Genomic DNA, 10,551 nt, shown 5'->3' on the forward strand with positions numbered 1-10,551 from the left:
TGTGCGTGGCCAACTATGTTTACTATGCGTTTGTGTGTGCGCCTATGGCATGTGACTGCTGTAGCATACAAATATGGCGCCTGGCAATTGCAATTCCGATTGCATTCGCTTGTCGGCCAGTTCGACAGGCTTACAAAAAATGCAACAACACATGCACAGGCATTTATACTCTTACATATGTATATGTGTTACTTTACTTACACATATTAATGTGTATGTGTACGTTTGTGGCAAAAGGAATATGTGCTTGTTGAAATAAATGTCTTCTTGCTGCTGCCTTTAGCTTGACAAATGCGACTTCGCAGGCATTGCTTCCATTTTGCACACCCCCCTGCCTCGCTAGCGAGTTGGTGACATTACAAGCGTTTTGCCGCAACAACTTGCCTTTTCTTTGGTCGCTCTGCTGCCGTTGGCTTTTGACTTTTCCGCTGCTATCTGCGTGCTTGCAACGCCACTTTGCCTGCTACAAGCCTAACTGTCGCAAGACTTTTATGAGATTTTATACACCGCATAGGGTATATAAAGTGTGCCACGCTATTTGCAACAGTCTATAGGAAATGTCGGAGATACTTTAAGGTATGTAAATAAACGATCAGCATGATAAACAGAGCCGACTTAGCCGTGTCTGTCTACTCGTCTAACTGTCTATAAATATAAGAGCTAGTCCTTCAGTTTTGGAGATATCTAGCTGAAACTTTGATCCAGTCTTTTTCTCACTAAGATGCTGCTCATATATCGAAACGGCCGATATCGGACCACTATAACATATAGCTGCCATACAAACTGAATGATCGGAAAAAAGTGCTTGTATAGAAAACTTTTTGATTTGAAAAGTAATCCTCACGAAATTTGGCATGAGTTCTGGTCTAAGCTAATCGTGCAATCACCGAAGAAACTGTGCAAATCGGATCACTATAGCATATAGCTTCCATACAAACTGAACATTCCGAAAAAAGTGCTTGTATGGCGAGCTTCCTCAGTTGACGAGATATCTTCAAAAAATTTGGCACGGGTTCTTGTCCAAGCTAATCGTTAAATCTCCGAAGATATCGTTCAGATCGGTAGACTACAGCATATAGCTGTCATACAAACTGAATGATCGGAAAGAGTGCTTGTATGGCGAGCTTCCTCAGTTGACGAGGTATCTTCCAAAAATTTGGCACAAGTGCTTGTCTACGCTAATCATGCAATTTCCGAAGAAATTGTTCAGATCGAATCACTATAGCATATAGCTGCCATACAAACTGAACGATTGGCATCAAGTTCTTCTTAGGAAACTTATGTGTTTGTGAAGGGTATTTTAGCTTTGGTGCGACCGAAGTTAACGGTTTTTTCTTGTCATGCTTGTTGTTGTTGGCGGTTTTTCTGCTATGCTGATTTTGTTGACTGTCTCGTGGCATTTGCTGCCCTCAGTGCAGTACACAGGTAGGCAGGCATTTTCAGCTGCCAGTTTAAGCAGCACAATCACACATACATATACAGTTATATATATACATGCATACATATATACAAATATATATGTAAACATTTACTGGTTTCTATGTATTTCTATGCATTTCTATCTCTGATGTTGCCCCACACATTTATTCATGCGTCGCTTCGTCCTTTCGTACGCTGGCAAGCGCATATTTACACTTGACGTTACGTGTCGTTGCTGGTTGCGCAAGGTAAATAGTGTAAGGGATTACACGAATTTCTATATATTTGCTCATCTATATGTGCATAAAGGGAAGGTGAGTCCCTACACACACATACACATATCTGCATACTTTTTTCTTTCTTTTCACTCTTTTCCCTCTTTGTGGCTCTTTTCGCTTTGTTTCATTTTCCCCTCGCATTTCACCTGTCAACCACTTTCTTTATTTCTTTATTTATCTTTGTTTTTGTAGGCTATGAAGTTGCATTTGAATTGTCCTAAAAATGAATTGTGGCATGTTAAAGGGTTCAAGCCACGCACACACCGGCATAAGCAAGGTTTGCTCAACTAAATATTTACTCATACACACACAAATATAAATCTAACACAAGTTTATATGTACATATATGGTTACAGCAAAAACATATGACATGTTGCTGCAGCTGGAAATAAAGTCAACAGTGTCATTCGTCCGCCAACGCCTTAATTAAATTTTTGCCGTTTAAAGTTGTCGATTTGTGGCGAAGTTTAAAGGTTTGTTAGACAAATTGCACGGCAGCACGATTTTGTAAGCGAGTGAACAGAAGGAAGCCGAAAAGGATTAAATTTTTAAAAAATTTTGCGATTATTTTTACGAAAGCGAGAAGAAAGAATGTAGAGCAAGTACTTCAAACAACTCGATTATCAGCTTTTGAAAAGACTACCCCTTGAAAAGTAATCGTTTAAGCGACAAGCAAAATCCGAGCTGGCGTTTTCTAGATCTCTATTGGTCGACAGGCTTACTAAAGCCAGCTCGTTTCCTGTATCTGCCTTTAAATGTCATCGATGGCTGTTAATTTTGGGATTTCGACCCGAACAGTGTCTAGATATGCCTATAACAACTTTAACAAAAACTCTAACCCCCGCGAGAGCCAGTTCCAAAATTATAATAAGAAAACTTTTTCGCCTCAACATGGTTGAAAAGCTTATATCAAAGAAGAAAATAAAACTCAAGTTAAAGTGACAAAAATCTGTAAAAAGTCGTTATGGTAAATTAAAAAAAATCCAAATATCTTTAAGATCACTAGAGCCAGTTGAACGACAACATATTGCTCCTATTGTCTAAAAAGAAACGATTGGAACGAAAGGCAAATGCCGACGACATCGATATCATTGACCATAACAACCGCGCCGTTAATTCTACATTTCCCAGGTTGGACAAAAAATCGAAGCAAATGGGTCTGGTAGACAACGAGGTCAAGACGAAATATCTTCGGTCATCAAACAAACAGTCGTCGCATTCGTAATATCGCTACCCCGACACTGCCGAAAGTTAGTACTGCGAAGTCGTAGATAATTTCGTCTATCTTGAAACCAGCATTAACATCAACAATAATGTCAACCTGGAAAACTAACGTAGAATAACTCGTGACAACAGGTTCTCTCTCTCTCCAAACTCTACAAGTCACTTATCATCCCCGTTCGATGACAATATCTGATGAGTCGGTGTTACTAATTTTTGAGACGAAGCTTCTGCGGAAGATTTATGGTCCTTTGCGCATTGCCAACGGCGAATACCGGAGTCGATGTAATGGTGAGCTATACAAGATATACGACGACATTGACATAGTTCAGAGAATTAAGAGACATCGACTACGCTACGACAAGTCGTCCGAATGGATGAAAACGCTCCAGCTCTAAGAGTATTAATAATACCCGCTGGGTGAAGCAGAGGGAGAGGAAGAGCTCTACTCCGTTGGAGAGACCTGACTACACTTGGAATCTCCAATTGGCGCCAAAGAGCGAAAGAGAAGAACGACTGGCCCGTCAGGAACTCTCTATCAATTTGAATTTCAGACATACTGACTATTGCAGTGGTTTTCAAGCTGAAGTAGATTTACTGCTCTGGAGTGCAGCCGCCTGATATGTGTACCAGGCCACAGCGGAATCGCAGATAACTGTAAAGCTAAAAGCAAGGAAAGGTTCACTATCCCCGCTATCAGCAGAATGTGAACACAGACCCGTTCTCTTTTACTCGTGTCTTTTACAGCCGAATAGCTGGACCATGCAGGAGCTCGGCTAGGCTAGCGTGCGTTCATGAGCTGTCGCAATATCCTTAGGGCCCAAGAACGATCGTACGATGTCCAATGAGCTCTTTGCCTTTCGTAAGCCCAGTCTCTTCGTAGTTGTGGGAGCCCTTACCAGCTGCTAAAGCAGTAAATAGGAAGACGTGAAGCAAATATCACAACACTTCCTTATAGATTGTTCCGAGTTTGTGTGGTCAAGGCTAAAACACTTAGGAGCACACTTCTTTCGATATACCACCGAGCTGATGGGAATTGAAATAAAACGCGTGAGAAAATTTGTTTTGCGCGTAAGGCGCTTTACTGTCTTGTAAAATCGAATGCAGGAGTTCTGAGTTCTGTTTTTATGGCATCACAACCGACTGCAGTCAGTAGTGCAAGTGGGATCACCGGATCAGCCATTGAACCTAACCTAACTTAACCCAACCTAACCTCTACAGTTTGAAATTTTACTAGCAAGAAACCTAAGCAGTCACCTTATCAAATAACAGTTACTTTATCATAACTGAAGCTTAAGTTCCATAAACTGACGGTACTTCCTTTCACAGTCTACTAATCGGCGAAAAATCTTTTAAAAATATGCCTCCTAAAGGTATACTATAGACCCAATATATAGACCATATCCACCTCCTAAAGGTAGAATATAGCTCTTAGGATAGATTGTTTTCACCGGTTATAGGTAGACTACAGATCTTAACATTGATCGCTTTCACCTCCTAAAGGTAGACTAAATATCTTAGGATGGATCTTTTCAACCGCTTAAAGGTAGACTATAGACCTTATGATAGATCGCTTCCACCGTCTAAATGTTTACTATATAATAGATCTTTGGATATTAGACTAGGTTATTTCCACCGCCTAAAGGTATACTAAAGATTTTCAGTTAAACCGATTATACTGCCTAAAGGTAGACTATAGTTCTTGGGAAATATCGTTTACACCGATTAAAAGCAGACTATATGTATATCTAAGTATAGATCACTGCCACTTCACTCCGTCTGCTTCGGCTCTCTAGAACAAATTTCGTATATCTTTAATTCATGCTATTATAATATTACTTAAATTAAATTGCAACAAAATTTTAATGCAAATATTTTTCATGCCAGTATGCGTACATACATATGTATGTATATGTATATAAAGAGTCACAGTTCATTATTGAACTTGTAAATAAGATAAGTGAAAGCAATGAAATAATTAAGATTTTCCTGTCGAATAAATATTTACTAGCACAGCCAAAGGCGTCGGCACACACAAATGTGCTCAAATGAAGCCAACTTGTGTTGCATGGCGTATATTGAACAACACACATTGCCGAGGCATTAAATCTGATGAAAGTGGCAAGAAATTTTAACGATTCAATAGGCGATGAAGCGAAAGACAGGCGGCAAGGCGCAGCAAAGTGAATGGCAGCGGCAACGCCTATCAAATGCCTATTGAGGTAAACAAGCTCATATGCTGGAAGGAATTCAAATGTCGAGAGGAGACGTTAAAGCGCTGAGGCGTGTTGCTGTTGCTAATGCTGATGCCGTTGCTGATGCTGTTGTTGATGTTGCTGGTGTTGACCCTAAATAAACATGCTGATCTGCTCAAGAATGAAATGCGCCTGCAATCAGCACAGATACACATAAAGTTCAGGGAAACGCTGTTAGGACCTAAAGAGGGCGCCATGCGGCGGTACGAAAACGAAGATATGTATGTGGCGCAACACAAATGTTGCACGACCCCAATTACCCTCGATTTTATTGCAGGCAAAAGATAACAGCACAGCTAGGACGGTAGTAGAGACAAGCGGAGATAGCCGGGGACGCTGGAAAATCCGAGAAATTGTGTGGCACGGAGGAAAAGCTGGGAGCGGCGCCACGAAATGAGGCCTACAAACTAGGCTGAGCAAACTCAAGTAACAACTGCATGTCTGTGTATGTGTGCCTACGCCTATAAACTAGGTAATTCGTACATGCATAGCATACATTCAGGCTGTAAGTTAGTTGCAGCAGCAGAAAAGCAATATGGCTGCGAGGCGTTCGACCATGCTGCAACGAGCTTCACAGCCCAGAGGCGGCAAACCGTACGAATGTACGGCAATGTGATTCAAAATAGGCGCAGCAATAAATGTGTGCTAAGAAAAAAGAAGTTTGCATTAAATGAACATACTTTTAGGCGTTGGTACGTAATTTGTCACCTAGACGTCTTCATATACATTTGTAGCGCGTTGCTTGCAACACGACCAGCAAAACGTCAGCTAGGCGGTTGAATAGTATAGCGAGCGCAACCCTTTACGTTGCTCACCAACATGTTGCATCTAAAAGTATACAACATTGTGCACACAAATGCATTTTGCGCCGGAAAGCAGTGTAGCGCATAGCGTTAGGGCGGCTCCCTGAAAGCAAATAATACGCGCCACCACTTGAAAAGATATGCACACATGTAAAAAATACATACACACACGCAAACAAGTGCAAACAGTGTAAAGCATACGCCTAAATGTATGTAGGCAATGTGTATGCGCAAGTGTGAGTGCTTGGAAAGCGCATTCGTGTGCCAACTGGAAGCCGAAGGCACGAATTAGCGGCTTGGCATGTGCGGTGCTGAGAAACTAACCACCATTTGCGCCTAAAAGTAGGCATCTGACATTACAATTTACGATGATTTATCGTGCAGCGCCTGGACAATGGCCGTTTGCACCGACGGCAATTGCATGTGCGCTGCATAGCTGCATCGCAACGTAATGTCATTGCAACAGCACGCTGTCATAACTGAGATGCGCCTGGAAATATGCTATGCGGCGATTGGTTGCAGTTTGGCGCACTTGAATGCCGTAAGCAAGCATTCAATTGGTCAGCATGGCGTTTAGGGGAGCTTTTTGTGTACTTGCTGCGCATGTTAAACACAGCGGGGAGGGTATAGATGAGAGCGCGTGAGAGCGAGTATGCATAGCGTGCTTAGCAGCAGCTGTACGCGCGGAAGTGGTCGAGGTAATGACATGTGTGGCTGTCACACGACTATAGCTGTTCATATATCTGTTGCTGTCGCTCTAGTTTGGCTTTGTTAGTGGGTTAAGTGGGCGCCTAAAAGCTGTCTACCGCATGTTAAAAGTGTGTGCTTGTTTGTTTGCGGCAGTTGGGTAAGGTTTAAGTTGGTGTAGCGCTCATATGGAGTTGTTTGTATTGGAGATGTGTATTCAACTGTATGTTGCAAGTAGCGTGAGTGGGGGCATGATAAAGAAAGAGTAGCGCTTAAGTGAGTTTGTGCGCGCAAGTGAGTGCGCTAATGTTTGCTGACACACTGTAGTTGTAGTGTTAAATAGTGGTGGTGCGGAGTTGGAGTCACAGAGTCATTGGTGGTGACATTGATTGCTGGCATAGGAGCTGCGAATCGGTATCAATAGGACAGTGGAAACCTTTACAGGTGCGAAAGTGCTTGAAAAGTATGAGATTTTGATAAAAATGAAAGCGTAAATTATTTTCGTCTTCATATTTTTGTGTTTTTAATGAATTATAATTTTATTTTGGGAAAAATTTTATGGAAAATGCGGAATTGAATATTTGAAAATTAATTTTTTTTAAAAGCTTTATTTATTTTCGAAATTAATTTAATTAATAATTATAATTAGCTTAATTATTTTAAATTAGTTCAGTTAATTTTAATTAATTAATTTAATTTTGAACTAATTTTTAATTATTTAAATTATTTTAAATTATTTTTAATTATTTTAACTATGTGTAATTATTTATTTAGATTAATTTTCATTATTTAAATTTCTTTATTTTAATTAGAGCTAACTATAATTATTTTTGAAGTATTTTTAATTATTTGTTAGTAATTATTTTTTTAATTAATTTTTAGTTATTGAAATTATTTAAATTATTTGTACTGATTATAAATATCTATTTAAATTAATTTTTATTACGCAACCTTATTTATTTTAATTGTTTAAGTTAATTATAATTATTGAAATTGTTTTTAATTTTTTAAATTAATTATAATTATTTACTTAAATTAATTTAAATTCTTTAAATTTATTTATATTCATTATTTAAGTAAACTATAATTATATTAACTATTTATAATTATTTAATTTTAATTGATTAATTTATTTTTTAGTTTGTGTTTTAATTATTGAAATTATTTTTAATTACTTATACTTATTATAATTATTTGAAGTATTAATAATTATTTAATTTTAACTAATTACTTTAATTTTCAATTATTGAAATTATTTAAATATTAAATTATTTAACCTAAAAACAATTATTTATTTAAATTAATTTTAATTATTTATTTTATTTTAATTATTTCAGTTAATTATAATTTTGTTAACTATTTATAGTTATTTAATTAATTATAATTAAAAATTTCATTTTGATATAGAACTCCAAATTCTTTATATAACATTTCACAAAATAAAATAGTAATTCACTAAAAATTATTAATTATATAATTAAATTTTTAAATATTTTTTTTTAATTTTTGTATTTTTCAAAAATTTAATTTTGTATTTTTAAAATAAAAAAAATTTATTCAGATATTATTTTTAAATTATCGCAACTTCCCTACATACACGCGCGCTGAAGCTTTTTACCACCACTTCTTCGAAAGCTCACAGCTTTTCCGGTGTGTAGACTTTTGTCGCCGTTATAATATATGTGTTGGGCTAGGCATTGCAATTACTCTACGCTCATCGCTCTCACTGAATACTACTTTACATCTCTCTCATAACGGCGAAATCAAATACTTAGTACAATTGCCCGTGAAAGCTTATTGGCACATTTGACGGTGTAAAGGGAAAGAAGTACTGTTAATATTTGAATTTGGTTTCAAAGTTTTGCATTTAAAATTTAATAGAAATAAATTAGCTTAGGGATCTTTCAGAGAGTTTAAGAAACTCTAAGATTATATGTTTTTCGGTTGGAGAAATATGCCAAAAAGCTGAGAGCGAACAAATAATTGTTAGAGTTCTTAAGAAACTCAAATAACTACAATATTTTTGGGCTGCAAACGGTAACGGTAATAGCCACTTTCTAATTTTTAAGGCAGACATTTTAGAGGCTTTTCTTTTTAATTTGCCTTCAACTTTTGCTTAAGATCTCGCCTTGGAGCTTTTAATGGAAATTAGCATTGAATAAAATTTTGGATTGAATTTTGGATAAAAAATCTCTGTTCACATATGTATAAATATAACTCGGATTCAAAAAGTTCTGTTCACATATTCGAAATTTGATTTTTTACTCCTATCCAGCTAATCTGTTTACTTACATATATTTCCACTTTGCTTGCTTGCTGGCAGCAAACTTGTTGATTTTTTGCAAGGCGAATTGAGTATTACTCGCGGCGAAATTTTGAGGCGAAATGGATGCGACATGTTTGACCAAATGCATTTGAAGCCGTTGCTTTGCTACACTTTTAAAAAAAGTGACGCATACTTTTAGGTGGATTATATATTTTTAAGTTTTAATATATTTAAAAAAAAAAAATTTATGACATATTTTATGAATTAATTTCACAGCCATAAAGAGCAGAGAAGGTAGATAATATTCTTATTTACGTGAGTTATATAACATTGAAAGCAAAATATTTATTTAAGTAACTATTAAGCTTATTTTATTGCATACTTTTGAGCGCTTAGATTCTGATTCGGCTAATATCTCAGTACTTCCAGGACGTGTACATTTAAAATTGTGAAATCTGAAAACAGAGTAAACATTTTTGTTTGCTTCTAAAATTATGCAATATTTTTAAACAAGCTTCATAGTTGTTTTCGTCAAAATTTAAAAAAATATTCCAAAAGTGTGTAATTTATCTAAGTTATCTTCTATGTTGTTTTTTCAAGAAATGTTTTTTAAGTCTCATTTAAATTTAACTACTCTTTGGTGGTAATAGATTATTCAATAACGTTTCAAAACTGCGCAATTGGGTTCATTTTAGAATTGTCAAAGCTAAAAATAGCTTTGAAAATTTTTTTCAGCTTAAAGTATGCAACATTATTATGTTTTGTTTCTGAAAGTAAGCATTTGTGCTGTCTTTTTTTAGTTTTCAGGGCTGAGAATAACTTTAAAATTTTCTTGTTCCTAAAAGTATGCAATATTCCTTTATTACTCTCTATATTCAGTATGCTTTTAGTTAGTTAGCTTTAATTGCTCAAAAAAGTATGCAATATTTCTGTGTTATGTTGTTTCTTACATATTTTTCGTTACCATCTGTGTGGTTTTTTTGTTATATTTTCTAAGTTTTCAGAACAGAGAATAACTTGTAATTTTTGTTCCTAAAAGTATACAATATTTTTTTGGAGCCTAGACTCACTTTTGATAAAAAAAAATATTTTCTGCTAATAATGCAATACTTTTAACTTTATTTGCTCCTAAACTTGTGCAATATTTCCAAGTTAACCTCTGTGCACCTTAAATAAAATTTGTTCCTAAAAGTATGCAATATTGTGGTGTTAACTTTTTTGTTATTATGTGAATTCTTAAATAAACAAAATTTTTGCTCGTAAATGTATGCAATAGTTCAATGTGAGCTTTTTGAATATAACCTTTATACCCAATCTATTAAAAATTTTTTTTATAATGTTATTCGCACTAAAATTCCTATTTCATCCCATATTATTCTTATTCTTATTCACAAAAGATTATTTTCTAAGCAACAACAACAATTTTGTGTTTTAAATTTAATTTTTACAACTGTAGTAAGACACAACCGCGAAAGCTTTACGATTTCTCACTGTCAAGCCACTTCAAACCAAGCTAATATGCAACTTCGCCTCAAAATGCTTGCCGTACAAACATGTTGTTGTTGTACTAACATACATATTTGTTATTGTATTTGGTTAGTTGTTTTCCTTAGCGCATAACT

Source organism: Bactrocera neohumeralis, chromosome 6 (genome assembly GCF_024586455.1).
Source record: "Bactrocera neohumeralis isolate Rockhampton chromosome 6, APGP_CSIRO_Bneo_wtdbg2-racon-allhic-juicebox.fasta_v2, whole genome shotgun sequence".
Classification (NCBI taxonomy): domain Eukaryota; kingdom Metazoa; phylum Arthropoda; class Insecta; order Diptera; family Tephritidae; genus Bactrocera; species Bactrocera neohumeralis.